We start from the raw sequence: 7,281 nt of genomic DNA, 5'->3' as shown, positions 1-7,281 counted from the left end.
AATACTTCTTGGACCTAGCTTCATCTGCTGTGCCCTTTCTCATCCCTGCCATGGTGGTGTGTGGGTTTCTTTAAGCACTTGCTTACCTCCTGCTGGGAGATGTTCCAGGCTCATCTCATGGACCTCCTGCCCCAGTCCCAGAACCCGCCATTTCTCCACAGAACTGACTGCTTCCATTAAAGGTGGGATTAGCTACCACATCTTGGGTGCTCAGGGTGCCCATGGCTACTGGGGCTGGGAACTTTTTAATATCTGCATATTTAGGTGGTGACTCAGTCCCCCCCAGGTAGACCGTAAGCATCAGTATCTTCTAAATCTTAGTCTATGTGTCAAGACCTCTCTGTGTTGATGTTTGGTAGTGTGTGTTTGTAGCATAGAATAAAGGTATTACAATACGTAACACAATCTGAATTTAAAATAAATCGAGCAGTAAAAGAAATTGCTATAACACAGGAACCATGTCTTAGGCACTTGAAGAGATAGAGAGGTCCCAAGATCTGGCCTCCCCTTCTTTCTGACCACAAATCAGACTACAGCTCCCAGCTTCCTTGTGGCAGCCATAGTCAGAGGCTGGTTCTCCAGATGGAGGTGAGAGCAAGTGGGCAGGGTGCGTGTCTGGTCTGGGTCTTAACCTGAGCCCCTGCTCTGCACGTTCGCTGACTCAGGACTGCACACATTAGGAGAAAACTCCAGTTGATCATCAGCCACTCTGGCCTGCAGGCCACACTGAGGAATGAGTGTCCTCTCTCCCGAGAGGCGGAGTGCTACCTTGGAAGACGGTGCAGGCCACTGCTGCTTCCCCATCAAGAGGGAAGGCTGAGAGGACACTGGGGTGGTTTGTAGAGCCCAGGGGCCAGCCTGGTCCTGGCAGTGGGGCAGTTCAGCAAACCTCAGCAGAACTGTGGACAGGCCACCGAAGTGATGTGTCTCCACCGGGGCCCTGTCCCATGCCTATTCATAGGAGAAAGCACCCAGCCACCTCCCAGTAAGTCATCCACATCCCAAAGGGCAAGGGCAGAGGAAGGATGGGCTCCTGGGTGAATCGCGGTCAGCTGAGAAGCCCCCAGTAGGTGTCTACATAATGAATTATCGGTCACGTCCTTAAAAGGGCTATGAAGCACTTGCACTAACAACAATCACTGTGTATTGAGCAAAGCTACACTGGAGACCCTTCACAGTGCCATCCCTTAGCCTTGCAGACATGGATGGGGTCGGCACAGGCAGACCACAGAGCAGATGGTACACAGGGGAGCCCAGGCCCAGGCCACCGGAGCACTTCCCAGAGCCAGGACCAGAGCATTGTCCTGCTCTGGAACCCAGGCTCCTGGAAGGTTCCTCTGCCACAGTCATCCCTGGCGAGGCCTCAGAGCTCAGGGAGGTCAGCCGCCCTGTCTGGTCCAGAGCAGCAGCACCCCAGGGCCATCTGCCGCACTTCCCAGGGCAGTTCCCTGATGCTCACTGCCCCTGGGCTATGCCGTGTCCACCAGTGCTGGAGCCTGCGGGGCAAGGTGGGAAGGCCTCGGCCTGGCCCCACGGGCTCCTCCTGGAACTCCCTGCAGGCCCCCGCTGCCCATTCCCGGTGGTCCTGGCCGTGTTTGGCTTCACCTGGTAGCATCTGAGTTCAGCTGTGACTGCTACCAGCCTCTGCTGTGTGCCCTTCCCATGAGGACTCGTCTCCCTCTCAGGTCAGGGGCTGCTCCGGGTCGCTGCTGGTTGAGCTGATTGGCCATCCTGCCCTGAGTCCCTCCAGATGTCGCCTGTCCCACAGAAGGAGGCAAGGAGAGTCTGCTGCACCCTCAGTCCTCAGGGGGTGCAGGCAGAGGTGTGGCAGCGCTAGCCAGTTCCCAATCCTCTGGCTCCTCTAAGGGTGGGGCAGCCCGAAGGCTGACTTTGCCCAAGGCCATGCAGTGAATAGAAGGGCCCTGACCTGGGGGCTTCAGAGCTGGCTGTTCCCCACACCCCTGGGGGCCCTTCCTCCCGACTGAGCTTTCCCCAAGCCTAGTGGGACTGGGGCTGGGGACTCCATGGGACTGCAGGCAGCGCTCTTGCTATCTCTTGTGTGGATGGGTAATGGGAAGAAGTAAAGGCTGTGGTTGGCCCCTGGGACTTTGGGGCTATTTGTTACCACTGCGCACCCCAACGATGTGGACTGCTGCAGTCACACTCTGCCTTCTCAGAGCAGGCGGACTCTTGCTGTGGACGGAAAGCAGGTCCATGACGACCAGGTTGAACAACCGAGTGTGGTGACAAATCGTGTCCTCCAGCCTCAGCTCTAGGTACAGTAGCCTTCTGAGCAAATGTGTCCGTGCACCCAGGCATAAAGTGTGGACTTCCCTTGGAAGCAATTTTTCTTGCTCCTGTGAAAGCTGTTAATTTTTTCTCGTTGGAGGCAGGCCAGTCGGCTCCATTCACGCGGCATCCATGCTGAATTCGTCTAGCGTTGCTTTCTGAAGCCACCTAAGGTGCCTCCCAGAGACTGGGTATTTTCTCTTAATGAAAAGATAGTCAGGCAAGGGGGAGAAATACCTTTCCTTTCTTTCTTCCTTTCTCTTTCTTCTCTAAAAAACTCAGGATGATGTTGTGATTAACTTGCCTTTTGCAGCACAGTGGATATGACAGTCAACCAAATTAATCCCATTATGCAAAACCCAGTTCACAAATGGGTTTGCATCTTTGCAAAATTATGTCAATTTCCCCATAAATTGGAGAGACTGTGTCAGTTTTCTGAACTGCACAGAGATGCTACCCCGTGCTGTATGTCTATATCCCTCGAATTCAGAAAGATACAGATTTTAGCTCCGTGGCACAAATTAGGATTCATAACTTTAATGCTGATATATTTTTTTTTGTTTACGTGAGACTTGCATAAGAATTACCATTTGTTTTCAGATTCATTTACAATCTTCTGCACCATTCTCATCATGGTGGGGAAGAAAAGAGCATTCAGAGCTTGGGAAAACTGGTTAAAACAAAATCCTTAATTATTTTGATATCAAGAACATGATTCATTCTTTCTTTTCTCTTCTTAAACACTCAGCAAGGCTCCTGCAGCCCTCGCTTGAGTCTCTGCCTCTCTGTCTGTATTCAAGTGGTTGGACAGCAGAGACGGTTTTCCAACTGCCATCTCTTGGCCAGCAGCAGACAGGCTGTTGGTGGCCAAATCTGCTTGGCATTGACTATGATCTGTGAATTCCCTGTAAGTGGACCAACTTGTCAAATTAAACCCACTCCTGCTTTGAGCTGCAGAGCAGCTGGGATCTGGAAGGCTCTGCACTCTGACCCGGTCAGCAGCCCCTTGGAGCCTCACATCTGCTCAGTGGACGCTGCTTTTCACCTGGCTCATTTCTAATGCAGCAGCCCCTCCTTCTGAGCTGAACATTGCCTCTCTCTGTCTCTCTGTCTTGTAAAGGGAGAAAGAAAAAGCTTCCTTGTTTTGAAGGCTGGCGCTCCAAGGGCTAAATTACTTACTGAATTCAGAAAATCTATTTTTTAATGGTTATTCTTTCTTTGCGTAGCACTTTTTATTCCAGTGATGCTTTCTTCCACAGTGAATTGTTGACTTTTTATGCTTTAGATTTATTAGACATGTGTCAAGTTGTCAACCTCCTACCGTCTGCATTTGTGTCCACCTTGCAAACAGCAGGGAGAAATACTTTTTTTTTCATGAACATTCACTTCTTGGCAGTTCTGAAACAAATTTTTGAACAGTTGCTGTTCCTATTGATAGCAATAGTTTGATGTTTCAAAAAAACCAGGGTTTTATTTTCCCCTAAGTTTTTGACATGTTCTGTCATATCATATCATATCATACCCTGATGCATCAAAAACAGAAAGGGAGGGCGCCGCCCGCTCTGCTCACAGAGACCAGGAGCCTCCCGAACACCCACCCATCTGTTCCCTGCTTCCCTCCTTTTGTTCTTCTCGAATGCCGGTGTTCCTCAGTAAAATGCCGGTGTTCCTCAGTAAAATGCCGGTGTTCCTCGGTAACATGCCGGTGTTCCTCGGTAACATGCCGGTGTTCCTCGGTAAAATGCCGGTGTTCCTCGGTAACATGCCGGTGTTCCTCGGTAACATGCCGGTGTTCCTCGGTAACATGCCAGTGTTCCTCGGTAACATGCATTCTTGCTCCTTCTAAGATGCCACCTCTCCTCCGCCAGGCACCCTAATCTCGGTCAGAAATCCTCTTCAGGAATTAGGAGACTGTCCGTGTCTTCCTGCTGTTGGGTGGCTGGGATTTAGATACACCCTTGAAATCAGATGCAAACAACAATAAAAAAGGGAGAATATACAAATGAAGTGAACACCCGTAGCCTCAGGCATGTGTCACCTAAAATTGCTGCAACTGTGAAAAAAAAAGCCAGCAATCAAAACGGTTCCTCCCAGGGCTTTTCCCGCCCCCGGCAGGGCTGCCAGGATCTCCTCCTGGAGCATGCTGTGACTGTGCAATGAGGCCCCAAGACGGCTCCGGGCTCCGCTCTGCCCTGGCAGTGAGTCCTCCTGGCTGTGGGACTTCCAGAAAGGGAGGCAGATAATGGCGACTCTTCCCTAGCCCCCTCCCCACACCACTGTCCCTCCCGGTGCTTCTGGTAACAAAACTGCAGCCCCAGCCGTCCTTCTTCATCCAGCTGCAGGGCCACCCTCCTGGGGACCATCTCCCCCCGCCCCCTGCCAACTCTTAGGCCCCATCTCAGGGAATGTGCCAGCTCCCTCAGGCCAGGCTTCAGGGAGCTCAGCAGGGTCTACATAGACCACAGGTGTCAGGGCCTCGCGACACTCAGTGCCTGCACTGGCTGGGGATCCCTATGAAGGAGACTGGCCACCCACACTCCTGGACAGGCAGACACAGAGGCGATGGTGGCCAGGTGATACAGGGTCAGAGTGATGGGGACACCAGCTGCAGCAGCCGGCTCTGCAGGCTGAGTGGGTAGAGGAGGATGCAGAGCACCCATGCTCTGTCCTGGGCTCAGGCTGGGAGACAGACTGAGGGCCCGTGATTATGTGGCACTGGAATTGGGCTTGGGGCTTTTCTTCTACTTTGTGAAACCTGGTCTCCCAGTCGTCCACGTCACAACCACCTGGAAAGCTCACACTCCAGTGCCCCAGGACAGCTCCTGGGTATGCCACCCACTTGGCCATGCAGGTCCCTATCCATCAAGCACTGCTGGGTATGGTCACCCATGGAGAGTGGCCTTGGTAACAGCTAACATGCAGTGTCTAAGCAAGAGAGGGTGGAAGAAAACCTACCACCTGCTGCTCGCACCCTCTGGTGTCCTGTTGTTGGTGGGGGGACCACAGCCCTGGAGTCCAAGCCTGCAGGGCAGCCCCGTCAGCCTCAGCACTGTGACCTCAGGCAGATCATCCTACAGGGCTGACCCTGGTGTCACCACCTGCACAGGGGGTTGACTGTGGTCCCATCCCCCAGCCTGCTGCAAAACCTAGACCGAGTGGCATCAAGTGTCAAGGATTTTGCACAATTGTCACCCTGAAATGCTGTGGCTGCGGCTGCTGCTGCGGTCTCTCCATGGAGTGGGCTATGGGACTGAGAGCCACGGCCTCTGTCTCCAGTGAGCTGCCCTGCCGTGCACCACCTCTCCTGAAGCCTGGACGCCCCTGCTGCCCCCCGCTGAGCGCACACCTACCTCCCGTCACTGTCACTCGAGGGCCAGGAGGAGCTCACAGCAGCTCTGTTCCCTGGAAAAGGAGGGCTTGGGAAGCAAGGGGAGGGCTCCTGAGCCTCCGTCCTGTCCACTCGTGAGCTGCCCAGGCTACAGGAACATTTCAGGTGTAGCAGGCTGCAGGATATGCGCATGTGTGTGTGTGTGTGTGTGTGTGTGAGAGAGAGACAGAGACAGAGAGAGACAGACAGAGACAGAGACAGAGAGACAGAGCGAGGCGGGGGCAGAGAGAGGGAAGGCTCCTGAGTTCCCACTGCAGGCTGATGGGCTGTAAGGGTGGGATAGACTCACACCGGACCGTTTTCTGCAGAACTGTGCGGTAGAATTCTAACTAACTTGCGAACTCAGTTACCCACGGGCCTTTCTAGCATCTCCCCATTGCTGGCCCTTCCTGCCCATTGAATTCCGATGTTTTGGATTAACGCCCTCTGGCTAAACCCCCTGTGGTCAACACATCAGTCCTAATGGATTTCTTGTCCATATTCTGGGCCCTCTGAGCGATTCCTCTGTCCTCGCCGGCCTTCTCAACACGTCCCAATTTTGTACAACCTGGGAATTTAATGAACAAGTCTTTATCTTCTTCTGCAATAATTAACGAAGATGTTGAATAAAGCTAGACTCAGCACCCACCCCCAGGGCACCAGTGAGACCCCCAGAACTGCTTATCCTGGCCTGGGTAGTGTCCTCCTGCCAGCTCTTGGCCAGTGTGGCAGTGACATCCTGAGCCTGGGAGGAACTTACTCAGTGGTACCCAGGGCCACAAGCAGATCCAGGACTGGGACACTCACCACAGACTCTGGCCTCGGTTTCCACGTTTTAAATCGAGGCCATCGCATGCCCTCCCTTCCCACAGAAGTGGTTGATGGCCCCGTGTCTCCCAGTCCACCCTGTGCCCCATAGGTGGCACTTCCTTTCTGGCCCTGGACGCTTTCCAACATTTGTTCACAGGCCTCGGAGACCCACCCAGGCAGCCTTCCCCTCAGACCTGACTGTCCCCTGCCTCGCTTCTCAGTCAAAGTTCATTCTGTTGTGGCTCAGAAATCCCAGTGATGTCCTCAACTGCACTCCTCCTGCCCACGCCCCACCGAGCTGTGAGTGATTCTGGCTGGCCCTGCCCTCGGAGACAAGGGGCCTGCTTCTCTCTCATCCCTGCTGTTGCTTAGGGGCATCTCCAGCTGGTCCCTGCAGCCACACTCCCTGACCCTCACTCTCACCTCCTCACCACAGCCTGAGCACATTATGTCAGACTACTCAGCCTTCCAAGGCCTTCCCACCTGTCTAGGGGAAAAGCCCAAGTTCTTAGAGGTACTCGTTTCCATTTGCTGCTGTAACAAATGATCACAAGTGGGGAGGCTTAATTAAATACCACGGATGTATTAGCTTACCATTCGGCTGTCAGAGGTTCCACGTGGGTAACCCGCAACTGAATTCAGGTTCCAGGCAGGATGGTGGCTCCTCTGCAGGCTGAAGGGGGCATCTACTTCCTCGCCCTTTCCATCTTCCTGGGGCTGTCCACAGTCCTTGGTGCTCGACCCCCACCTTTCCACTGTCATGTCCTTCCTCCACTCATAAGGACCCTGTGACAACACTGACCCCCCCCCCCCCC

The 7,281-nt window shown here is 53.7% G+C and overlaps 1 long non-coding RNA gene across 1 annotated transcript; it reads right to left on the bottom strand.

The window, feature by feature from the left end:
• LOC125617857 lies at nt 1-7,268 on the bottom strand. The gene is made up of 3 exons (XR_007348962.1): nt 7,061-7,268; nt 5,640-6,224; nt 1-4,246 (listed from the first exon to the last, which is right to left on the bottom strand). It is a non-coding gene; the product is annotated as an uncharacterized LOC125617857 (long non-coding RNA).
• Between the last annotated feature and the right edge of the window lie 13 nt (nt 7,269-7,281).

The sequence above is a fragment of the Marmota marmota genome, unplaced genomic scaffold (genome assembly GCF_001458135.2).
Source record: "Marmota marmota marmota unplaced genomic scaffold, marMar, whole genome shotgun sequence".
NCBI classification, from domain to species: Eukaryota; Metazoa; Chordata; class Mammalia; order Rodentia; family Sciuridae; genus Marmota; species Marmota marmota.
Note: the sequence above shows the minus strand (reverse complement) of the source record. Positions and strands in the feature narration are given on the sequence as shown.